Raw genomic sequence first — 26,074 nt, 5'->3', positions numbered from 1 at the left:
GTGTTAAAATGGCCATACTACCAAACGTAATTTACAGAATCAGTACAATTCTTATCAAAAGACCAGTGACATTCTTCACAGAAATAGAAAAAGCAATCCTAAAATTTGTATGGAAACACAAAAGACTGAATAGCCAAAGTAATACTGAGCAAAAAGAACAAAGCTGAAGGCATCACACTATCTGACTTCAAAATATCCTGCAAAGATAGAGTGACCAACGCAATATTGCATGGTATAAAAACTGACACATAGACCAATGGAACAAAATAGAGAGCCCAGAAATAAATTCATGTATTTACAGCCAACTGATTTTCAACAAAGGCACCAAGAACATTCACTGGGGAAAGAACACCCTCTTCAATAAATGATTTTGAGTAAACTGGATATCCACATGTAGAAGAATGAAACTAGACCCCTATCTTATATCATATACAAAAGTAAACTCAAATGGATTAAAGACTTAAATGTACCAGCAATACATAAGAAGTTGTTACTCCACATTTTTTCCTGTATTCGTTGTTGTCAGTCTCTTTAATTTTAGCCATTCTAGACATTGTGTAGTGATATCTCACTGTGGTTTTTATTTGCATTTCTCTGATAAGTAATGATATTGAAAAGTTTTCCATGGGTTTATTGGTCATTCATGTATTTTCTTTTGTGAAGTGTTTGTTCAAACCTTTTGCCCATTTTTATAATTGGATGTTTGTCTTTTTATTACTGAATTATAGACATTATTTATACGTTTTGGATTAACATCATTGGCAGATATATGTTTTGTGAATATTTCTTCCCACTCTGGCTTACCTATTTATTTTATTATCAGTGTCTTTGATAAAGTTTATATTAGTGAACTTTTATTTTCTGGTTGTTTCTTTCTGTCTTGTACAATTTGCTTACATCACTAGTCTGTGGGCTCCTATAGTGAATGAGTGTGAATATTTTTTTCTTGTGCCCTTAGCCCCAGCATAGAGCCTGACTTATAGATGGCCCATAAGTGTAGTATTAAGTTTGTTGGGAGTAGGAGAGGAGGAAATATGTTTCCTTTTTTTTTGCCTAGTATCTTTTTAGGGAATTATCTCCCCTCACCATTCAGTCCTTCTGGTTAAGATAAGGCTTATCTCATTCCAACCCATCGTTAAGTGTGGGCACTTGATCCAAACTAGGCCAATTGAAGCCTTGCTCTGCACTCTTGTAAGAAATATGAGTGTAGAGGTATCATCACCCTCCTACTACCAAGATTTAGAAGGACATTGTGATGGTAAAGCAATTGCTTGCCATCTTTGCTTTCACCCAAATAATCCTACTTGAGTATGAAGTCAACACAGAAGTTAAGAGATGGAAAATGGAGAAAAAATGATCCTTGAAGACATAATTGGAATCCCTGGATTCAGCCTTTCCTGAATTTCACTTCCCTTTGAAATGCTCAGTTATATAAATCAAAGCTTTTTGGTTTATGTATTTGTTTAAGCAAATTTGAGTTATATTTTTATTTCTTGCAACTCAAAAAGTCCTGCCTACTATACTTCCTAATAATGTAATCCTTCCCCTAATTAACATCTAATTCTCCAAATCTCCAGAGGATTTTTTGGAGCTGAAGGAGATGGGGTGGAAAGCAATATTTGTAATTATCTCAGAGTGTGTGATCAATAAAACAGGAGTCCTGGCTTCATACATTATGTAGCACTGTTAAAAATCATAAACTTTTAAATCATGATATAAATTTAAAACAAAACTAATTATAATGTTCAGATCATGGAAAGACCTGCTACTATTATGTCCGAGCATACTCCTCACTGTCATTTTATTTCTATATATTGTCATCAAGTATCTGATTAATGAAAGAAACATGAATCCTTGAAACAAGCAAATTCATTTTCTCTTTTAATAGTAGAACACAAGCCAGATGAAATCTTTTTTTAAAGACTCTGTCATATAAAACTGACAAAAGTAAAGTTGTTCTGGTTAAAGATGCATGTGTGTATATATATATCTGTGTATGTGCATATATTTGTATGTGTGTACATATGTATCTATGTGGTCTGAGTACCTATGTGTATGTGTGTCTACATACAATTGTGTATGTTTATACATGTGTGGTATAAAGTGAATGAGACTGTGTGTATATTTACATATATGTGTGTATAAGTGTGTGTCTATATCTCTATGTGACTGTATTTGCATCTGTGTCTATATCTCTATGTGCTACATTGTGGCTTAATTTGCATTTGTGTGTCTGTGTGTGTTTGTGTGTGTGTGTAGTGTAAGTATGGGTTTGTGCCTGTGTTTGTGTCTGTGTGCTCTGTGTTTGTGTCTACATGTGACTTTGTGCAAACATGTATGTGCCTGTGTTGTATGTGTATGCCTGTAGGTATATTTGTGTGGCTGTATGTGTGCATGTGTTGATGTGTCTGTGGTAGATGGTAGGGAGAAGGGTAAAGCTACACTATCCTATTCTGTACTTGGTGCAAATTATGAAAAGTGCCCTCTCTGGTAGGACAGAGCAGCCTCACAGGCAAAGGGATTGGCCAGCAGACTGGGGACTGGGTTTCAGTCCCCACTGGCCCCCTCATCTGGTATCTTAGAGCAGAGGGCAACTTGGTGAACATGAGGGGTATTTTGGAAGACCTGAAGTCCATTCCGTCTCTCCTTTGTTGTGCAGGCACCTTCCCATAGAACTCAGTCTGAAAACTGATATTCTCTAATTGTCCCAAAGTGACACGATTCCAGAGGCGTTCATGGCAGAGTTCCTCTACCTGAAGTCCAGGAACTGCAGAGCCTCCAGGGGGCTCCTTCTTTGACTCAGCCTCAGGCCTTCAGCATGCCTTCCCGCAGGTAGACCTTCTCTCATCTCCCTTTTTGGAAAGCTCAAGCCAGAGAGTCCTGCCTTAGTGTCCTACGGCCTTAGGCTCGCTTCTGCCACCTGTGGCCTTGTTGTGGAAAACACGTGTTGAGGTTTAGGGTTGCATATTGCCATGGCTCATTACATGGTTTGCAGTTTTTAAAAAATGACTCATGACTAAGAGGCTGTGGGGTTGTGATTGGGTGGTGTTAGTGGAGAAAGATATGGATGGTGTGGGACTAGTTTAGATGGAGAGTGAGGTCTTGGAGCCGGAAGTGGATGAGCAGTTCAAATGTGGAAGAGAAAACTGGTGCTGCATGTTGGCTCTAGAGGGATCATTAGGACTTAGATTCCTTTGAAGCCTTCACATCCCATATGAGCTGCCCACTTCAGCTTCTCAGCAGAAACTCCCTCTTCAGCAGTCTGACTTGTAGTGTCTTGTGATAGATGACCTTGGGCAAGTTGCTCAACCTTTGTAAGCCTCTGTTTCTTCAGTAATAGCCCCTATTTACTCATGTGGGTGGTTAGGAGGAATAATGACATAGTCTATGTGATGACCTGGGAGCACAGGGCTCAGTGAATATTGTTGCAGCCTTTTCTCCCCTTTTGCTATACCCTCTTCTTCCACCTCTGGATGCCCATAGCACTTCATCTGCCCGTAGTACAGCATCCAGCTCTGGCCTAGCACTTGGCAAGTGCTCAGTAGTCAGTAGATATTTGTTGAGTGAAGAGTTAAAAGAAGTCAGGCAGGCAAACGGAGGGAAAATAGTAAGTAGCAGACAAGTAATAAAGTAAGTTGAAACATTTTCCCACCTTTGGAAATGAACTAATAGCATCCTTTGATATGAAAGTTGAACAAACAATGATTTTGTATCTGTAAAATGTAGCTGTAGGTGATGGTCAGGGTCGGGAGCTCAGTAGGCACTTCTGATTGCTGGTTTCCTGTTTGTGATCATCTGCCAGGTCTACAGTGGACCACTTCAGTTTTCCCTTTGATATGACAGGGTGAATTTGGAAGAGAGAGAGTGTCTGTATGTAATGGCACCTGTTCCTGCCAGAGGGTCAAGTTTCAGAGAGGCTTAAAGGAATCTAAATGGTGAAAGAAAGAAAGGAAGAAAGATAGGAGAAAACAAATCTTATTAGTAATGAGAGATGCAGTAGGCAGGTAAGGGCTGTCATCACCATAATTATATACCAGGTATTAATCACTGCTATTATAGAGCACAATGCTAGCTGCTGAGATTGTGAAGTAGAATTCCAGGTTTTTGCCCTCCAGAGGCTTCCAATCTAGAAAATGGAATTGGTTAGAAGATGAAGGGGTATCAAACATTATCTGTCTGTTGAGTACTGTGACAAATGCTTAAAGGTATTTTGTAAGATATAATCATTCTCCAAGGAGAATCTAAGGTTCAGAGAGATTAAGAAACTTTCTTCAGCTCATCCATCAAACAATCTGTAGAACTAGGAGAAGGCCCAAGTCTGTCTGGTTCTAATGGCATTGTACTGTCTGTAGGCCTCTGAGTAAGAGCATCAGGGCAAGCATGTGAAAAAGAGAATTAACTTGACAAGCTATCCTAGGTTCAAGGCCATGTAAGTAATATTTGATGATTGTTGCAGGAATCCTACAAGAAAAGAGATTTATTGAGATAGAAAGAGGAACTTTACAGAGGAGGTACATCCTCAACTAGATACTGATGGCAGAATATGAATCCAATAAGAATGAAGGGAGAGGCATTTTAGGTGGAAGTAGGCATGGTATGTGCAAAGGTGGGAAGTGGGAAAATTTTCACCTTCCGGGTTTCCGTTATGCAGCACGGAGTACCAGAGAGAGCACAACCTGCTCCAAACTTACTAATAGTGCTTCCCTAGCCCAGTCACCCAATTTCCATAAACCTCGGTTTCCCTATCTGTACAATAGTTGTGATAATAGGCACTTCATAGAGTTGTTGAGACCAGAAACAATGTGTATAATGTTATCTGCCTCTTCAAAATCCCCACTCTAAATTAAACTTCAATCAAAATCAGCTTCCCTCTCTTACAGTTTTCTGTTTTCCTTTCTACTTGCACTTGAATCAACTACATATTTGTGTGTTTATTTCTTTAATGTGTTTCCTGACTGTAAGTTCCATGAGGACAAGGAAGATATCTGTTCATCTCAAACACTATCTCTTTAATGCCTAGAACAGTACTCAATAAATCTTTGTTGAATGAATGAATACATAAATGTAGGAATGAATAAATGAATAATAAGATCTATTTCTGTGCTATGATTCTAAGAATCTTAGGGAAAATATCTCTTTTCTCTGGTAATGGGCAGGTTGCTAATGCAGGAAAAGCTTTCATGGAATGCAGTTAGAGCATTACAGGGCCTCCATAGCTTACCAGAGAAGCACCATGTCTCCTCTCTGTCTACTATATGGAACCATCTCTGAGCAGGAAGGAAATTATACAAACTTTCAGCTCAGCTGGTTCCAGAGTTTCACAACCCAGCTCTGTCTTGCTTACATCTGACGTGCTACTTCACTGGTGTGACCTCCAGTGTGCTTAGTGGATAATGACACTGCATAATCCCCATGCTGCCCCACAATGACCCTGAGTGATGTCTAGACTTTCCAGTAATCAAGTCTTATAATTCAATGCAATGCAATAACCTTTTATGTATTGTTGGGGAGGAGAATAGGGAATACATAGATGCACTGATAATTACTAGGCATTTGATATACGGCCTGTGATAGGGATAAGGGCAGGAAACTAAAGGGTACAGAGGAAGCTATGTGGCCCAGCCTGATGTGAAACAATGGATGTATGGTTGGATAACATTTATATATTTTCAAAGTGTGATTATATATTTCATCCCTTAGTCTCCCTGTAGTCACGGGGAAGTATAGATAGCATTTGCATTATTTGTTCTTATTATATATAGAGAGAAATTGAGGCAAATGAGGGTGGTCCGGGACATAGATCTGGTTTCAGTGGCTGTCTTAGTCTGTTCTGTGCTGCTATAACAGAATGCCAGAGGCTGGGTAACTTATAAAGAAAAAAAAATTATTTCTCACAGTTCTAAAGGCAGGAAGTCCAATATCAAGTTGCTGGCATCTGGGGAGTGTCTTCTTCCTGTGTCATCCCATGGCAGAAGGTGAGAGGGTGAGAAAGGGGGGTTGGGAAATCAAACTTGCCCTTTTATAATGAACTAATTCCTGTGACAATGGTATTAATCCATTCATGAGGGTGAAGCCTGCATGGCCTAACCACCTCTCATTAGGCCTCACCTCCCAACACTGTTGCATTGGGGATTAAGTTTCCAATACATGCTTTCTTGGGGACACATTCAAATCATAGCAATGGCAGATATGAACTCATGGCCGTCAGTTTAGGGATCTTCTGAACCACACTGTCATTAGCCCTTATGTTGGACAGCAGTATGAGCATGCTTGCAATTTCACAATGTCACAGAAGGTGGGGGACCTTCTATAAAACGTCCTCTATGCACTTTTGTGATGGAACATCAGAATACAATATATTAGTGATACAGAAGTGCTGGGAAGTGAAGGGTGTGTCCCTTTAAATGATAGGGAAGGGGGCAGGGACATGCGTATGTGTGCCCAAGGACCTAGGTGAGGACAGGCATAATTTTGTTTTCCTGCCCAAATATTGCATTTCCCAAGACAACCCTGGCCTGCCACACCCCCATCCTGTGCTATAAAAACCATGAGACCCTAGCAGGTAGACAAACAGGTGGCTGGACGTCGAGAGGAGCACATCAGCGGAGGAACACGCGGGCAGCTGGACGTTGAGAGAACACACTTACGCCAGCAGGCCACCAACTGGCAGAATGACATGGAGTTTGGCTGGGGCAGTGGGAGGAGAGCCTGGGCCGCCAAGCGGCCCGACACCAGGGGAAAACCATCTCCCTTTTGGCTCCTCCACCTGCTGAGAGCTACTTTCACTCCATAAAACCTTGCAATCATTCTCCAAGCCCACGTGTGATCCAATTCTTCTGGTACACCAAGGCAAGAACCCCGAGATACAGAAAGCCCTCTGTCCTTGCAATAAGGCAGGGGTTTAATTGAGCTGGCTAACACAAGCCACCCACGGACGGCTAAACTAAAAGAGCACCCTGCTACATGTGCCCACTGGGGCTTTGGCTGTAAACAGTCACCCCTAGACACTGCCGTGGGGTCAGATCTCCACAGCCTACCTGTCTGTATGCTTCCCTAGAGGTTTGTGCAGTGGGGACTGAAGAAGTGAGTCACACCCACATCGCACGCCCTGTGAAGGGGACAAGGGAACTTTTCCCATTTCATTAGGAGTTGGCAAACTAAGGCTCATGGGCCACATTGTCCATTGCCTGCTTGTGTAAGTAAAGTTTTATTGAAACATAGTCATACCTACTCATTTACTATTGTCTATGGCTGCTTTTACATTACAAAGTTGAGTAGTTGCAACAGAGAGTGTATTGCTCACAAAGTCTAAAATATTTACTATCGGTCCTTTACAGAAAAAGTGTGTCACTCCCTGGAATAAATGAATCAAATGGAAGTAAATGGAAAAAAAAAAAGGATTCATTCATTTGTAATAGGCAGTGTATCATAACTGAAAAAGATAGTGAAAATTGGTTTCAGACAAACCCAGGTAAGAATCTCACCTTCGCCACTTGGCTGGAAAACTCTGAACAAATTATTTTTACTCTTTGGGCCTGTTTCTGCATCTATCACCTTATAAGGTTGCTGTCTGAGAATTCTACTATACAATGTAATGTATCTGTTAGAGTGTAATATATCTGTTATTAGGTTTGACCTCATACAATAGAAACACAAAATAAAAGTGTCTTACACAGGACAGCAGTTTTTTTCTTTCATGTGGAGGTCTGGAGGGCAGTGGGTATTGATTGGTTCAGTGCCTCCTGCATTAGGAATCCACGCTTCTTTCACTTTGCTGCTTTGCTGTGTGTGGGTTTCATTCCTGAGGTCCTTTCATGGTTCAACATGGCTGCTGGAACAAATAAAAAATCAAATACACAAAAGCCCAGAGAAAGAGCCATCCACAGAGGCCAGGCAACAAATCCACTTATTCAAGTCTAGCCAAGATGAGACCCCCTTGCCACAGTGCATGAAACCAGCATATTCCACTTATTCCATTCTTGGGGTACGTTGAAACAGATCTGGAAGCAATGTCTTCTGTGTATTAAGCATCTAACACTTTACAAAGCATTTTCATATGTCTTACCACATTTGTTCTTCATAATGTTCTGAAAAGGTAAGATGAATACATCTTATTATTCCTATTGAACACTTGATTCACACAGCTGCTAAGTAACAGATTCCAACGAGTCTATAGCTAGGTCTTTGGGTATGTTGCTGGTAATGAAAAGGTGAACAATCATGGTGCAGAAGAAAGAAAATGAGCCAAACCAGGATCCCTGGTAGAGTTGTAGTGCAAAGACTGGGGCTAATTGTGTGGCCTCAGCCTCACTGGGCTGTTCTCCTCACCTGTAAGGCCAAGATAAGAACACTTATTTACTTCGGGGTTGTTGTGAAGATAGCAGACAATCTTAGTGCACCTGCCACTTAAGATCAGTTCAGTGAAATTATTACCTTTCACAGGTGTGTCTTTGGAAAATCACTTCCCTTTCCTGGATCTCAGTTTTCTTTTCTAGGAAAACAACATGTTTGGACTCAGCGACTGCTAAACTGTCTCCCAAACCTCGAACTCCCTCAGCCTGGGATCCTGCCATTTATGAAAATAGTTCGGATTGGAGCTCAGGTTGGAATTCTCGCTTTAGTTGCTTGCTAGCTGTGTGTCCCAGTAAAAGCGAAAAATTTCGGATTCCCCACATCTGTAGAATAGGGATACATAACATGCAGCTTATTAGAAAGGGAAGGCATGTGAGAAATAAATTAGGTCCGTGTCCAGTACCCACTAAATTGTAAAAACTTCTCAAAGGCAGGGACCCATCTGTTTTGTAGATTTACAGAATGTCATACGTTGAAGTACGGGGGTTCGCCACGGGATTAGAAAATTTCTGTAGAGTAAGGAACAAGACACAAGGTAAGCATTCAAGAATTGTAACCATGCAATATTCTTATTTCTTACAGCCGCCTACAACAGTCCTGGTGTTTAGTAAACGGTCTGACACACACACCCATCCGGGGCTGCGGACAGTCCGCCTGGGTAAGCTCCGCAAGGTGAGTCCCCAGAGCCGGGAACTCGCAGCCTGAGCAGACGCAGCGTAGCCGATCTTGGGTCCGCGCTCCTCCCGCCTTGCCCAGCCCTGCCCGCGGTTGGCTAGGCCCCAGGGAACGCTGCAGCCGCGGGGTGGGCAGGCGACGGCCAATCCCACGCCCGGTTCAAAGGGCCAATCAGGCCGCGCTTTACAGGGGCCGCGCTTTACAGGGGCCGCGCCGGCGGGGGCGGGATCGCGCGCGAGGCGGGGCTGTAGCCGCCCCGGGACCGCCCTGCTCAGGCGCCGTGGGGTTCGGCGCGGCTACGTGCAGAATCCGTCTAGCTAAAATGTAATTTCAGATTGGACAAGTACTGTAAGTGACCCTCCTCTCAGTCCCACGTGGGCGCTGGGGCTTTTGCTGGTGCGCAGGCTCTTAGCGCGCACGCCCAGAAAGAGGCTTCTCCAACCCGGCCCGGCCCTTCCTTCCCCTTTCCCGCAGTCGTTGCCTCCTCCTCCCCTGCCTCCTCCTCCCCTTCCTCCTCCTGGCCGCTTAGTCTCACACCCGCCGGGCCGTTGTTCCCGAGACGTTGTTGAGTCCCCTGTGTCCTCTTCTGGGTGAGGCGTCCGGCCACTTAAGGGAAGGGAAGGGAAGGGTCGGCCTTGACTGCATCCCCAAGGCTGCCTGTTAGGTGTCTGGAACCCGTGCTGCTTCCTCTCCGATCAGTGCCCACTTATATGTATTCAGTACTCTTTCTCTCCTCCCCTTACCCTTGTAGGACATTTTCCTGGCATTTGAGGAGCCTTTAATTCACGTCTGGCTACCGAAGGCATTTTTAGGCTAGTGTTGCTTGTAGATTTAAACGCTTCCAGCACTTGTGATAATGTTTGAGGCACAGCTGAGTTTAGATGAGATAATGCTGTTTGGTTACAGTTATCCTGAGTAGAAAGGCCTAGGGGTATCTTTTCATTTTTAGCCGTTTCCTTTTTATTTAAAGATTGACAAGGGGCCGGGCGCGGTGGCTCACGCCTGTAATCCCAGCACTTTGGGAGGCCAAGGCGGGTGGATCACGAGGTCAGGAGATCGAGACCATCCAGGCTAACACGGTGAAACCCCCGTCTCTACTAAAAATACAAAAAATTAGGCGGGCGTGGTGGCGGGCGCCTGCAGTCCCAGCTTCTCGGGAGGCTGAGGCAGGAGAATAGCGTGAACCCAGGAGGCGGAGCTTGCAGTGAGCTGAGATCGCGCCACTGCACTCCAGCCTGGGGGACAGAGCGTCTCAGAAAAAAAAAAAAAAAATTGACAAGGTGCAAAATGGTGAATTTCCCTCATCATGGGCTGTTTTCCACTAAAGCACTTCTGTGTCTTAACACAAATTTCTTCCCTGAAGAGTCAGTCATGACATGACCAAAGTCTGAAAAGCAGTTAATCCTTAGGTTAAATTTTAAAGTATGAGACCAGGAGGGGTGAGGTGCTTATTCTTTTGACTTGTAAATCAGAATGAAAGAAGGGAAAGTCTTTTATTTTGTGGCTGTTATTTAAATGGTAGAGTTTTGCTTTGTATAGTTTTTGCTTGCTTTTCCTCTTTTTTTTCTATGATCCACCACGTGTATGTCCTGATTTTTTTCCTTTTTAACTTGCTTGCTGGATTTTCCAGCCAGATGACTGCCGCTTGGTCTTCTGGGAGTCTCCTGTTAATGGGGCCCTCATGCTTGGCTCTTGACCTGATGGCCACTGGCCTGGCTCTTGGAGGACCTCCTAGTGGGAGGCCCAGAGCACTGTTATTAAGGATGATTGGGGGAACAGATCACAGGGGGTCAGCTGGGCCTGGAGATCAATTTTGAGGGGGAGGGAGGTTGGGAGCCTGCCTGGCTGGATTTGGAAGTCAAAACATGTGTGCTGGGAGAAGGGCATAACCCCAGAGGGTGGAGAGCCATGTCTTTCTGGATAAAATTAATAAGTTTACTGGGAGGAGGCTGGGCCTTCCAGGCTGTGTTAGTTTTTGTTGTGGGCCTTGGCTTTTCCTGGAATTTGGTTCCCTTTTCCTAACCTTTCACTTATTAGTTTAAATAGTTCCCTTTACCTAACCTTTCACTTATTGATTTAAATAGTTTAAATCACAGTCAATTACCAGCTGGTTTTTAAAACAATTTGAGGTAATGAATCTTGCCCTTAATCTCCTAGCCAGAGTGGAACACCCTACCTCCACCCCCAGGGGGATTTGAAATGATTATTTTACCAGAACGTGCTACAGAGATCACTTACCTTCTCACCCGCCCACCTTTTTTATAATGGAGGGACATAGAATCAACCCAGGTGGTGTCAGAGATCATCCAAATCAGTTCTTCATGTATTCATTTGTTCACTCATCTTGTCCACATACTTTGGGCCCAGAACTGTGGTAGTCTCTGGGAAAGTGCAGATGAGTAAGACTTGGTCTCTGCTTTCAAGCTTTCATCCAGTTTGCTTCAATCCACTTTGATGAGGGAGATTATGTGATAGTGAGATGAGTACATTGAAAAGGTATGCCGAAGACTCCCAGGAGTTGAGAGAAGGGCAAATGGCTCAACCTGGGGAAGCCATTTGGGGAGGACTTCCCAGAAGGGAATACTGGAGCTGAGTTCCAAAGCCTAAGTATGAGTGGGCTGGAGAAAGAGCGAGGGATTATATGAACCGGGAACAGCATGTGCAGAACTACACAAGCATGGCACATGGTTGATTAGGATGGCTGTGCAGGAAAGGCTAAGTTGGAAAAAATCACCTGACAGGAGGCTGGGGAGGGTGAAGGCCAGGTCAGGAAGGGTCTGGTGAATCATCTTAGGGGAGTTTGAAATATATCTCCAGGGCAAACAGTGATACATACTCTCAGGTTTATGTTATAGAAAATTAATTCTGGCTGCAGTTTGGAGAATGAATTGGATTGGCGAAACCCGGAGAGAGGTAATTGTAGTAATATAGGTGAGAGACGTGGTAGGGTAATAGTTATGGGAATGGAGAGAGATTAGGAAAATAGAATGGTTAGGAATGTTATAAAGTTTCAGTGCCACAAAAGAAATAGCACTTGAATATCAAATTTTCTTTTTTTCTTCTCAGCAAGGCCATTTACTTCTATAGAAGGGTGCGCCCTCACAGTTGGAGCAATGGTGAGCGCACACCTAGACAAGGCGGGGCGGGGGGGGGGGGTCTTATTCCTGACGCACGTGGCCCCTGTTGCTGTGTCGTTCCCCTATTGGCTAGGGTTAGACTGCGCAGGCTAAACTAATTCCAATTGGCTAATTTAAAGAGAGTGACGGTGTGAGTGGTTTGGCGGGAAAAATGGTTATGGCAGAGCAGGAAATCGGAATGAGTCAGGGTGGAGAATGAGCAGGTAATCGGAATGAGTCAGTGAGTCTGGGTGGAGCAGGTGATCGAAAAAGCTTGCTTTATGAGGACGTTAAGTTTAAAAGTAGAAAAGAATTGAACATACTGACATATTGATTCTTTGAAGAGAAATTTAGAGCTCATATCTAATGGAAATTAATTACTGACTGAATGTAGGGATAAGAAGGAATGTAGTCATCAGTAGGTGTTCTTGAGTGGGCTATTTTGTAGCAGCTTTAGTGAGGAATAACTGACATCCGATAAACTACGTATTGAGAGTGTCTAATTGGAGAAGTTTTGTTATATGCATATGTCTATGAAAACCATCATGACCATCAAAATAACATACCTAATAACCCCAAAGATTGCTTGTGCCCTTTTTAATTCCTCTTTGTATACCCTCTAAGGTAAAGTATGTATTAAATCTTTCGTCCATTTTAAAAAATGAGCCTTTTATTTTCTTTTTATTGAGCTTTGAGAATTCTTTATTCTTATCATAAGTTATCACGTGTAACTTGCAGATATTTTCTCTTATTTTGATGCTTGTCTCAACAGTGTCTTTTGAAAGCAGTTCTTAATTTTGATGAAGTCTAATTTATAATTTGGTTAAATAAATGTTACCAATCTGAATTATAATGGATCATGCTTTTTGTGTTTTATCTAAGATATCTTTGCTTAACCTAAGGTCTCAAATATTCCTCCTATTTTTAAAAGAAGTTTTGTCATTTTTGGTTTTATATTAAATCTGTGATCATTTTAAGGTAATTTTTGTATAGGACATGAAATATGGAATCAGGTTTTTTTTTTGCATATGGCTATCCAGTTCCAGCACGGTTTGCTGAAAAGCCTATCTTCATTGAATTGCCTTTGCACCTTTGTTCAAAAATCAATTTACCATGTATACATTGGCCCAATTTTGTGTTTTATTTTGTTCAGTTGATCTCTTGTCTATTTTAATGCGAACACCACATAGTCTTATAAATACAGCTTTGTAATAAGTACTGAAATCAGGTAGTATAAGTCCTTTAATTTTGTTCTTTTTAAAATTTGTTTTGATTATTCTAGGTTCTATTTCCATATGAATTTTATAATCACTTTGTCCATCTCAAAATAAGGCCTATTTAGATTTTAACTGGAATTGTATTGAATGTATACATTAATTTGGGGGGAGAATTGACATCTGAAATACCAAGTCTTCTGACCCGTGGACATAGTATATCTGTTCATTTATTTAAGTCTTCCTTATTTCTCTAGGCAATGTTTTGTAGCTCTCAATATATAGGTCTTACACATCTTTGTTGGATTATCTGTAGGTATTTCCTATTTTTTGATGATATTGTAAATGATATTAAAATTTTATGTATTTTAAAAATTTAATTTCCAGTTGTTTTCTTGTTACTGGTATATTGATTGTGTATCCTGAAATCTTGCTCATGTGCTTATTATTTCTAAGAGCTTTTTTGTAGATGCCATCAGATTTTCTATTTAGGTGATCCTGTCATCTGTAAATAAAGATAGTTTTACTTCCTTTCCGATGAGATTGCCTTTTATTTTTCTTGCTGTATTCCACTAGCCAGAACCATTGCTTTGCATAGAACTGATGAGAGCTGACATCTTGCCTTCTTCCTGATCTGAGGGAGATGCATTCATTTCTTCATTATTAAGTATGATGCATGATGCTAGTTGTATATCTTTTGTAGATATGCTTTATTAGGTTTAGGAAGTTTCATTGTATTCCTACTTTACTGAGAATTTTTTAAAGGAATAATGGAAGTTGTAATTTTATTGTTTTTCCTGTAAATGTTGTGATCACTCTTTTTTTTTTTTTTTTTTTTTTTTTTTTTTTTTGAGTTGGAGTTTCGCTCTTGTTGCCCAGGCTGGAGTGCAGTGGCGTGATCTCGGCTCACTGCAACCTCCATCTCCCAGGTTCAAGCGATTCTCCTGCCTCAGCTTCCCGAACAGCTGGGATTACAGGCATGCACCACCACACCCGGCTGATTTTGTATTTTTCTTTTTTCTTTTTTTTTTTTTTAAGTAGAGATGGGGTTTCTCCATGTTGGTCAGGCTGGTCTTGATCTCCTGACCTTAGGTGATCTGCCTGCCTCAGCCTCCCAAAGTGTTGGGATTACAGGCGTGAGCCACTGCGCCCAGCTGATCATTTATATTTTTAAAAAAGATTCTTAATGTGGTGAATTACATTTATTAGTTTTTTTTCCAATGTTAAATCTTGTGTTCCTGAGATAAACCCTATTGGTCAGGGCATATTATCCTTTTTTTATATTGCTGAATTTTATTAGCTGAAGTTTGAAGAATTTTTGTATCCATCCTTATGATGGATATTGATCTATAGTTTTCTTGTATCAGCTAAATACCTGACCTCTCGGTAAATCTGGCCTCGTAGAATGAATTAGGAAGTATTTCTTCCATTTTGATTTTTTCTGGAAGAGATTATGTAGAATTGGTATTTTTGTTTCTTAAATGTTATTGCAGCACTATTCACAATAGCAAAGACATGGAATCAGTCTAAATGCCGGTCAATGGTAGATTGGGTAAAGAAAATGTGGTACATATGCACCATGGAATACTATGCAGCCATAAAAAAGAACATGATCATGTCCTTTACAGCAGCATGGATGGAGCAAGCTGGAGAACATTATCCTGAGCCAGCTAACACAGAAACAGAAAACCAAAAATACTGCATGTTCTCACTTATAAGTGAGAGCTAAACAATGAGAACAAATGGACACAAAAAGGGGAACAACAGACACTGAGATCTACTTGAGGGTTAGATCTACTTGAGGGGGTAGGAGGAAAGAGGATTAGAAAAAAAATAATTTATTAATATAAAAAATGCAAACCTAAAGTATTTAAATAAAATTGAACTTTATTCAGTTTGTTGAAAGTTTAATTGAATCTTATTAAATAAGTTTTAAAAAATAAAGCCATTCACAATTCCAAAAAAAAACCCAAAAAACCCTGTTTAGTAGGATTCACTAGTGAAGCCATCAGGGCCTGGAGTTGTTGTTTTGGGGGCAGGAGGTTAAATACAAAGTCGTTTGATTACATAGATATAGGATTGTTCAGGTTATCTATTTCCTTTTTCCCCCAGCTTTATTGAAGTATGACTGATGAGTAAAAATTGTACATGCTCAAGGTGTGCAATGCAATTTGATATACATTGTGAGATGATTACCACAATCAAGCTAATTATATCCATCACCTCATGTACTCTTTCTTGGTGTGGTGAGAACACTTAAGATTTACTCTCTTAGCACATTTTAACTATACAGTAAATTATCAACTGTAATCACTATGTTGTACATTAGATCTCCAGAATTTTTCTAATAACTGAAAGTTTGTATTCTTTGGCCAACATTTCCCCATTTCCTCAATCCCTGGTAACCACCATTCTCCTCTCTGCTTTAATGAGTTGGACTTTTTTAGATTCTTCATATAAGGAATATCATGCAGTGTTTGTCTTTCTGTTTTTGGCTTATTTCAGTAGGATGTTGTACTCTTAAGTTCATCCGTATTGTGGCAAATGGCAGGAATCTTTAAGACTGAATAATATTCCATTGTGTATATATGTATGACATTTTCATTATCCATTCACCCATCTGTGAACATTAAGGTTGTTTTCATATCTTAGTTATTGTGAGTAATGCTGCAATGAACATGGGAGTACAGCTATTACACCAAGTAGTGATTTCATTTCTTTTGGATATATATCCAGAAGTAAGATTACTATATCATATGGTAGTTCTATTTTTATTATTTTGAGGAACTTCTGTACTGTTTGCCATAATGCTGTACCAATTTACATTCCTACCAACAGTGTACAATGGTTCCCTTTTCTCCATATTCTCATCAATACTTATTCTTTGACTTTTGATAATAGCTATCCTAATAGGTATGAAGTGATTTCTCATTGTGCTTTTGATTTACACTTTGCTGATGATTAGTCATGGGTGAGCATGTTTTCATATACCTATTAGGCATTTGTATGTCATCTTTGGGAAAATGTCTATTCGAGTTCTTTGCCCGTTAAAAAAAATCAAGTTACTTGAGTTGTATACATTTTTAAAAATATATTTTGGATTTTAAGCCCTTATTGGGATATATGATTTGTAAATATTTTCTCTTTTAGAGGTTGCTTTTTCATTTTCTCAATTGTTTCCTTTGCTGTGCAGAAACTTTGACGTAGCCTCACTTGTTTATTTTTGCTTTTATTGCTCGTGCTTTTGATGTCATATCCAAAAAATCATAGCCAAGACCAATGTCGAGGAGTTTTTTGTTGTTTTCTTCTAGGAGTTTTAATGTTTCAGGTCTTATGTTTACAACTGTAATCCATTTTGAGTTGATTTTTGTGTATAGTATAAGGGTTCAATTTCATTCTTTTGCATGTGACTATCCAGTTTTTCCAACACCATTTATTTTCCTTTTCCCCATTGTGTATTTTTGTTGCTTTTGTCAAAGGGTAGTTGATTGTATATGGGTAGTTTATTTCTGGGTTTTCTATTGGTTCCATTAGTGTATATGTCTCTTTTTATTCCAGCACCATATTGTTATGATTATTATAGCTTTGTAATATAATTTGAAATTGGGAAGTGTGATGTCTCCAGCTTTGTTCTTTCCCAAGATTGCTTTAGCTATTTGGAGTTTTTTGTGGTTCCATATGAATTTTAGGATTGTTTTTCTCTATTTTTTTTTTAAATGCCATTGGTATTTTGATAGAAATTACTTTGAATCTGCAGATCACTTTGAGTAGTATGGTTATTTTAGCAATATTATTTCTACCAATCTGTGAACGTGGATATGTTTCCATTTATTTGTGTCTTCTTCAGTTTCTTTCATCATCGGTTTATAGTTTTCAATATACAAATCTTTCACCTCCTTGGTAAATTTTTTCCTAAGTACTTTTTCCTTTTTGATGCCCTTCTAAGTGAGATTGTTAATTTCTTTTTGGGGTAGTTCATTGTTAGTGAATAGAAATGTGGCTGATTTTTGTTATGTTGATTTTTTATTCTACAGCTTTATTGATTTAATTTATTAGTTCTAACAGTTTTTTGGAGTCTTTGGGTGGTTTTCTATATATAACATCATGTCATCTGTAAACAGACAATGTTATCCCTTCCTTTCCAATCTGGATGCCTTTCATTTAGTTTTCTTTTGTAATTGCTCTAGCTAGGACTTCCAATACTGTGCTGAATAGTAGTGGTAAGAGTGGGCATTCTCTCTTGTTCCTGATCTTAAAGGAAAAGCTTTCGGCTTTTTGATGTTGAGTATCATATTGGCTTTGGGCTTGTCATATATAGTCTGTATAATGTTGAGGTGGATTCCTTCTATATCTAATTTGTGATAGTTTTTATTGTGAAAGTATGTTGAATTTTGTCAAATGCTTTTGCAGAATCTTTTGAGATGATAGTATTTTTATCCTTTGTTCTGTGAATGTAGTGTACCACATTTATTGATTTGCATATGTTGAACCATCCTTGCATTACAAGGATAGTTACTTACTTGATCATGGTGAATGATCTTCTTAATGTGCTGTTGAATTTGGTTTGCTAGTATTTTATTGGGGATTTTTGCATCTGTGTTCATTGTGGATATTGGCCCGTAATTATCTTTTCTCATAATGTCCTTGTCTAGCTTTAGTTTAATGGTAATGGTAATGCTGGCCTCATAAAATGAGTGTGGAAGTATTCCTTCCTCTTTAATTTTTTATAAGAGTTCAAGAAGAATTTTATTAATTGTTTAAATGCTTGGTAGAATTTATACTCTACCCAATTCCCTCTGAGTTATGAGGCTTTCTACTCTGGCTGTTATGAATAGAACTATTCCTGGCCTTATGTGAAGCCCACTGATTTGTTCTCTCTAATCCTTTTTGGTGCTTCTGCCTCAGATTGTTTTCACATATAGGTGCATTAGTACGGATGATTAGTACTCTCCTGAATACTTGGGGAGTACCTTTGCAATTCTCTGGCATTCTTCTTCTGTGCAGCTCTCTCCTCTCTTGCCCAAGATTCTAGCCTTTTTGTTCTCCACAGACTTTCAGCTCTGTCTCCTCAACTCAGGGAGACTGCTGGGCTTGGCCTGTGTTAGTCCTTTTTGTGCCACAGTCTGCAGACATATCCCAGGGATTAAACTTGAGCCATTGAAGGCCTTATCTCATTTTTTCCCATCTCTGTGTGATTACTCTGTTGCCTGATGTCCAATGTCATGAGAATCTTTGTTTTCTATTTTTTTCCCCATTGTTTTAAGCAGGGAGGTAAATATGGTTCCTGTCACTGCATCTTGGCTGGAATTGGAAGCATTCAACTAGAATTTTTGAGGAAAATATAAATAAGGGACTATCTAAAGATGTGAGGAGGGGATTTTTGAGGTACTCAGATACCAATAATAAAGGGGAACTTTTACCACTTCAAGGTGCTAAGAGCATGGTGAAGGAAGTATATCAGAGGGAAAAACATAAGCTATACCTAAATTAGGATAATTTTCAATAAAAGAACTATTGAGTAAGTGAGGGCAGCCTGAATGCCTGGGTCTAGTAACAGTAAGACTGTTACATCCTTAGACCCAAAGGGGTGAGGGAAGGACTGGTTACCAGAACCCAAAAGGAGAAATCGTGTGGAGAAGCCTGCCTGGAGAGGATCTGTTATTTTAGCCCAAGAGAAGCAGCTGGCCCAGGCCAACTCTACAGGAAAGGAGGCCTGACCTTAGTCTTCTCCTTCCTTTGAGGCTTCAGCTAGAGCTCTCCATTGCTCAAACCCAACTAGAAGACAGAGGATTAGAGAGTCTTGGAGATCCAGATTATTGTCCCCAGGACAGATAGCAGGGAGGGAAGGTAGAGAATGGATATGTAGTTGGGGAGGAATATACAGTGACATATGTATAGAGTGCACTTAGGAAGGATAGGAAAATCAAATAAAAATTGTTCAGGCTAAATATATTACCAGTCCCTTGACCATCTAGATTTGGGGCTGAGCTATACTGAAATCCATTGCAGATTATGCTGAGAGCTGAATAGCTTGGATTCTGCTAAACAGGCCATGGGAGAGAGATTAAGAAAGGACTCGGTTGCTGACTGGATATTGCAAGATGAAAATTGAGAAGAAGACAAAGTCTATAAAATGAAGAATGAGGCCAAGCACAGTGGCTCATGTCTGTAATCTCAGAACTTTGGGAGGCCGAGGTGGGAGGATAGCTTGAGCCCAGGAATTCGAGACCAGCCTGGCCAACATGGCAAAACACCATCTCTATAAAAAATCTAAAATTATTGTGTCATGATGGTGCATGCCTGTAGTCCCAGCTACTCGTGAGGCTGTTATGGGAGAATCGCTTGAGCCCAGGAGGTCGAGGCCACAATGGGCTATAATTGCATCACTACACTCCAGCCTGGGTGATAGAGTGAGACCCTGTCTCAAAAAAAAAAAAAAAAAAAAAAAAAATCAAGAGTGATTTAGACAGATCAAACTCAATCTAGTTAACCAAATATTGGGATTGTAGAATTATGTGGCAGCTTTGACATTTGAATAAGGCTATTGTTAAGATCTTTAAAAAATTGTCATGTGACATAGTAGAAAGAACATAGGATTGAAATCCTTCTCTGTTATTCACTGACTCTATGACCCTGACAGGTGACCTAACTGCTCAGAACCTTGGTTTCCCATCTAAAAGTTGCAGAAAAGATTAGCAAGGCCATCTAGTAAGTCACTGGCACCACATCTTGCACAGAGTAAATGTTCATAAGAAATTTATTGATGTAAGATGAGGGTTGGCTCAAAATATAAGTAAGTCTAAAAAGCATTTGGATTCATGTGAAGGTACATATTGATAAAACACAGATAACACTAATTCTAGTGAACCCTTAAGGGAAGAATAGTGTATTTGACAAGGATTACCTCAAAGTTCCCCTTCAAAGACAGTTTGTGAAGAAGCCCCAGCTCCCTTTCCCTTCTCCCTTAAAGAGCAGATTATTTTTTATGTTAGTTAATTAGAACAAACTATAGATAATTTGTTCCTATCAAGAACAACTTATCCTTGTCAGAGATTGGATGCTGGGCTGGATGGGCCAGTGAGGTGTCCCAGCATGTGTTGCATCCAGGGGGTCTCCAGGAAGGGAGAGGGAGAAGGAAGACTTCCTGTGTGCTTACTGTGTGCAGCTAGCCCAGCTTACCTCATCTCCATGCAGTGTCATGTGGAAACATGGGTGACTGAAGATCATTCTAGTTAAATATGGTCAGTGCCTCTTAATGCTGCTGCTTCTCTTTTTATTTTAGAAAAAAAGCCATGTCATGGAGGAAAGTTACAGGAACTTAAAATGTATAGCATGGAGAAAAGAAGACCCAACAGGAGGTCATGAGAGTCATCTTAAAACATTTGAAAGGGTAGCCCATGTATAAGGGTAAAAAAGGCTGTTTGGATGATCCTTTGGGATAAAAATTAGGACTAGAGGGTAGGAGCTATACTAAGCACAGTTCAACTCAATACAGAGAAGGTCTTCCTTCCTATTACTGTAATAGCTGCTCATTAAGAACATTCAAACAGCACAGAGAGGGACAGGTAAATGGCCTCCAAACCTCCACTATATTTCTTTTTGCTGGATGTCATTGCAGTAAGCAGGTTTTGTGTGTGTTTCCTGAAATCTTTTATGATAGGTCTTTATACAATACAGTGGTTCTCAAACTCATAGCATCCATCGGAATCACCTGGAGGCCTTTTTAAAGCACAGACTGCTGAACCCCACCCCAGTGTTTCTGAGTCACTGGAGCTGGAAGGGGGCCTGACTTTGAATTTCTACCAAGTTCCCTGGTGATACTAATGCTGCTGCTCTTCTAGAGACCACGAATGGCCCTGTTAAAATTTGAGAAAATAAAACTTTGAGAACCACTGTATTGCATGAAGAAAATAGAGCTTTTGCTCTATTCTTTATTAAAAAATAATACAAATGGCGTCATACTGTATCATCCAAGAACTTGCTTTTTTAGTTAATAATATATAATTAGCAGCTTTCTTTTTTTCTCATTCAACAGCTACTGATGTATCAATTTTAGAAGTCCCCTATTAATAATCATTTAATTTGCTTCTAGAGTGTTTGTGGATATGTTCTTGCCTTTACAAAAAAAGGTTGTGGTGGATTTTTTTTGTATCTTTTTGGTGAGTCAGTGCATAAATTCTTAGAAGATAAATTCTTAGAAGTTAAACTGTTGGGTAAAAGACTTGATTTTAAAAATGGATAGATAGTACTAAATTATTCTATCAAAGATAGAATCACTTTTCTATGAAAAGTGTATGAAACAGCCTGTTTCCCCACACTTTTGCCAAGTGGGTATTATCAAAATTTTCCAGTTCCTGTTTGTTAGTTGTAAAATTATATCTTAGTGTTGTTTTGATTTATATTCCTACACTATTTGTGAGTTGAAAGATTCCTATGTATTTATTTTTCTATGAACTATAAGTTTGTATTCTTTGCATTACAGGTAGAGGGAACAGTATGAACAAAAGCACCAAGCCTTCCTTTGAATAGTTTCTAGTAGTTTTGTAGCATTGAAGTGTGAAGGTTGAGGTTAGGGAGAGAGGCAGGGAGCTAAGGTTAGAAAGTCAGGCAGGGGCCTGAGCTTAGAGGTCCTTGTGGGTCAAATAAAGATATTGGGCTTTATTTTGGGCAGAAGAAGCATTGGTGCTGTTTAAGCTTGTACTTTGGTTCGTGGTACTTTTGACAGAGCCATGTTTGTGGAATGGTCAAGTCTAATGTTTAATCTTCAAATAATTCATTCTTTAGTCCTTTCACCTTCGGCCTTAAAGCTACCAGATCAGGGCCAAGCGTGGTGGCTCTTGCCTGTAATCCTCCCAGCACTTTGGGAGGCCAAGGTGGGCAGATCACTTAAGGCCAGGAATTCGAGACCATTCTGAGCAACATGGCAAAACCCTGTCTCTACTAAAAATACAAAAACAAATTAACTGGGTGTGGTGGTGTGTGCCTCTAATCCCAGCTACTTGGGAGTCTGAGGCAAGAGAATTGCTTGAAACCCAAGAGGCAGAGGCTGCGGTGAGTGGAGATTGCACTACTGCACTCCAGCATGGGTGACAGAGTGAGGAAAAAAAAAAAAAAAGCTACCAGACCAGGCTTCATAAACTGGTAAACATAAGAATGGGCCAAAGACTTCAACCCATCTGTGGCTTGGCATTGTCTCTGAGGGGGGAATTTTGCATGATCTCATGGAGAATGGATTTTGTTGCTTTATCTGATATTGTCCTCAGCTCCTCCTGAATTTGCCGAGATCTTACAGCAGTCAGTAAGGTTGGTGAGTTCTTTCGTTGTTTTAATTTGAGTGACTTTCTGGGAAAAACTGTGGATTTCGGCCAATATGCTAATGATAATAGCATTGCTTTGAAGGTCTTGTTCTGTAGAAAATCATTTCATAGTTAATTATGTCAGCAAATCAACAGCAACCTCTTGAAGAAGAAAGCAGTGAGGGGAGAAACTATATGTATATGTTTAAATTATTCAGAACTCAAAGAGAGGTCAGGAATTCACATTTCAAAAGGAGGAGTCTATGTAAGAACAAATCATTAAATTTGCATATCATTTCCCCATTATGGGCCTAGTTTTGTAATTGGCATATTAGGGATTAAAATGAAATAACTCTGCATTTAGAATTAGGAAATGACTCCCCCTGTCCCCCGACTATCTCCCTTTCTGTCTCCAGGGTCCTGGCACAGGAGTAAGAAACTATCACATTTAAATGTCTGCATTTAGAGAACTCAGGGTGTCCGTCGGGTTTGTAGAAGATGGACTGACTCTGTTGATTCCCTTGTCGGGTGGACCCTTTCTCCATCGTCCTTCTCTCCTCAGTGTGTGTTCCTATTTAAATGGAGCCCCCTGCTTGGGAGGGAGACTGCTCCAAAGAGGAGCATGGTGCTTCAGCCACAAGCCACATAGAAGGCTTGCTCATAATGCTGCTAGAACTCTGCAGAGGAAGAAAGTTTTTTAGGGTCTTTTAATTTTAAGAGATATTTGACTATTTTATATATTAATAATCCTCTCCTCCTTCACAACCCAGTAATTCCCCTTATTACTACATTACAATACATTGTGCTCATACGAGGAAGGTAGGGAGCAGAGCATTTTCAGTTAATATCTAATGTTTCCCACAGTAGGATTTATCGTGACATCAGGTAGTCTGTATTAACTGGATCATGGAGAAGGCATTTCTAATGATCATCTGAGAAGGCTTCACAGGATTAACAGATTTGAAACTTCATTCTGTGTGTGCCCAGGACACAGGCAGCTTGGTTAGTGTGGAAAGCCAAGTCATTTCAGGGATGGTAGAAAGAGTTCAGCTCTAGCTGATAACAAACCTGAATTTTTTTTTTTTTCTAAAGATTCTTTTTTTTTCAATATTTTACTATAAGTTCCAGGATACATGTGTAGAACCTGCAGGTTTGTTACATAGGTATACGTGTGCCATGGTGATTTACTGCACCTATTGACTGGTCCTCTAAGTTCCCTCCCCTCGTCCCCCCACCCCACAACAGGCCCTAGTGTGTGTTGTTCCCCTCCCTGTGTCCATGTGATCTCATTGTTCAGCTCCCACTTATGAGTGAGAACATGCGGTGTTTGGTTTTCTGTTCCTGTGTTAGTTTGCTGAGGTTGTTGGCTTCCAGCTTCATTCATATCCCTGTGAAGGACATGATCTCATTCCTTTTTATGGCTGTGTAGTATTCTATGGTATATATGTACCACATTTTCTTTATCCAGTCTATCATTGATAAGTATTTGGGTTGGTTCTATGACTTTGCTATTGTAAACAGTGCTGCAATAAACATGTGTGCATGTGTCTTTACAGTAGAGTGATTTATATTCCTTTGGGTATATACCCAATAATGGGATTGCTGGGTCAAGTGGTATTTCTGGTTCTAGATCCTTGAGGAATCGCCATACTGCCTTCTACTCTTCCACAATGGTTGAACTAATTTGCATTCCCACTAACAGTGTAAAAGCATTCCTATTTCTCCATAGCCTTGCCAGCATCTATTGTTTCTTGACTTTTTAATAATCACCATTCTGACTGGCATGAGATAGTATCTCGTTTTGGTTTTGATTTGCATTTCTCTAATGATCAGTGATGTTGAGCTTTTTAAAATACATTTGTTGGCTGCGTAAATGGTCTTCTTTTGAGAAGTGTCTGTTTATATCCTTTGCCCACTTTTTGATGGGGTTGTTTCTTTTTGTCTTGCAAATTTGTTTAAGTTCCTTGTAAATTCTGGATATTAGTTCTTTGTCAGATGGGTAGATTGCAAAAATTTTCTCCCGTTCTGTAAGTTGCCTGTTCACTCTGCTGATAGTTTCTTTTGCTCTGCAGAAACTCTTTAGTTTAATTAGTTCCCATCTGTCAATTTTGGCATTTTTTTGCAATTGCTTCTGGCAAACCTGAACTTTAATATGGCTTTGTCCCTCTAAGGGCTTTGTGACTATCAACAGGATATTGACTCTTTCAACATTTCAGTTTCCTCATGTAGATGGGAGAAACAACATATACTTTGGTAGGTGTTATAAATGTGGATTCTCCTCTCCTTTTCTCTGTAAAGGGAATGGCTTGGTAGGTCAACAGGAGAAGGCATTATAAACAAGTAAATGTGCTTTATTGGAACACAAGGGTTGAACAGAACCCTTGGGAGGGTGTAAGCAGGGTTTTATGGAAGATGGTATGGGAGATCTGAAGTTTAATTTCTTTAAGGGGATGTTTGTTGGTGGAGTTTGGGGATGTCATTTGATGAGTCAGATTTTTTCATCCATGATATCTTTAGGACCTGTTCTGTGCATTTGGCTTCAGCCAAGTTTGGGTTTTATGTTTCCCTTGTGACTGCTGTTGGACATTACCTGTGTGGCTCTTGGAAGGTTATGGTTTTTGGCCACTATTCAAGATGGTTCACCATCCAAAACTGGCTCAGTTTGGATTCTTGTGGCTGCCACATTGTGAGGCACACATGGGGATTTGGTAGGTTCTGTCTTTTCTGCCTTTTGGAATCCAACTTTAAATTTAAAAGGATAGCCAACTTTTCTACTGTCTTTCTGATTTAATACCGTGTCCCTCTTCCAATCATCTCTTGTTAGTCTTTACAAATGGGCTCAGTAAAGAGCATAAGGATCCCCAAAACCCTGAAAAATACTGAGTTTCTGACCTAGTTGGTCAGAACTGTTGGAACAGTAATGAGAGCAGTAAACTGGTACCTCCATTAACTGCTGACTTGTTGCTGTGTCCTCACATGGTAGAAGGGGCAAGAGTCTTCCTTGGGCCTCTTTTATGAGGATACTAATCCCGTTCATGAGGACTCCTTTTTCATGACTTCATCATCTCCCAAAGGTCCCACTTTTTAATACCATCACCTTAGGGGTTAGGTTTCAACACATACATTTTTGGAGGACACAAGCATTCAGACCATAACATTAGACTGTCAGTTTGTTAAAATTAGAGATAATGTATTTTTCAGCCCCTTATTCCTAGCATCCTGGCATAGTGAAAGCACTTAATATTTGTTTGTTTACTGGAAATCAAGCTGTTAGATATGGCGAGAATGCCTAGGTATAGATAACACATATTAAAAGATGTGGGTGTCAGCAATTGCAAAAATGTGAAAACAACCTAAATGCCCATCAATCAATAAGTGGGTAAAGAAACTGTGATATATATATCACACACACACACACACA

The 26,074-nt window shown here is 40.1% G+C and overlaps 1 protein-coding gene and 1 long non-coding RNA gene across 34 annotated transcripts in view; one reads left to right on the top strand and one right to left on the bottom strand.

Moving 5' to 3' along the window:
- Positions 1-1,868: 1,868 nt before the first annotated feature.
- On the bottom strand, positions 1,869-9,240 carry LOC107966858 (uncharacterized). 3 transcript variants are annotated; one of them, XR_008547684.2, is made up of 3 exons: positions 8,933-9,240; positions 7,673-8,491; positions 1,869-3,928 (listed from the first exon to the last, which is right to left on the bottom strand). It is a non-coding gene; the product is annotated as an uncharacterized LOC107966858 (long non-coding RNA). The 3 variants fall into 3 exon arrangements; XR_001706888.4 differs by having other exon boundaries at positions 7,673-8,328; positions 8,434-9,237; XR_001706886.4 differs by having other exon boundaries at positions 7,673-9,224.
- A 6-nt stretch (positions 9,241-9,246) lies between these two features.
- Positions 9,247-26,074, top strand: part of FGGY (FGGY carbohydrate kinase domain containing) — a 486,570-nt gene continuing 469,742 nt past the window's right edge. For 6 of the 31 annotated variants that reach the window (XR_002938170.3, XM_054683502.2, XM_063801340.1 and 3 more), the window contains exon 1: positions 9,433-9,617. The gene's annotated coding sequence lies outside the window, so the exon portion shown is untranslated. Of the gene's footprint in view, positions 9,376-9,424; positions 9,618-22,192; positions 22,409-22,456; positions 22,661-26,074 lie in introns of those variants that run through there. The other 25 variants (XM_063801387.1, XM_063801346.1, XM_054683507.2 and 22 more) reach the window with 21 other exon arrangements.

This window comes from Pan troglodytes, chromosome 1 (assembly GCF_028858775.2).
Source record: "Pan troglodytes isolate AG18354 chromosome 1, NHGRI_mPanTro3-v2.0_pri, whole genome shotgun sequence".
In the NCBI taxonomy this organism is placed as follows: Eukaryota; Metazoa; Chordata; class Mammalia; order Primates; family Hominidae; genus Pan; species Pan troglodytes.
Note: the sequence above shows the minus strand (reverse complement) of the source record. Positions and strands in the feature narration are given on the sequence as shown.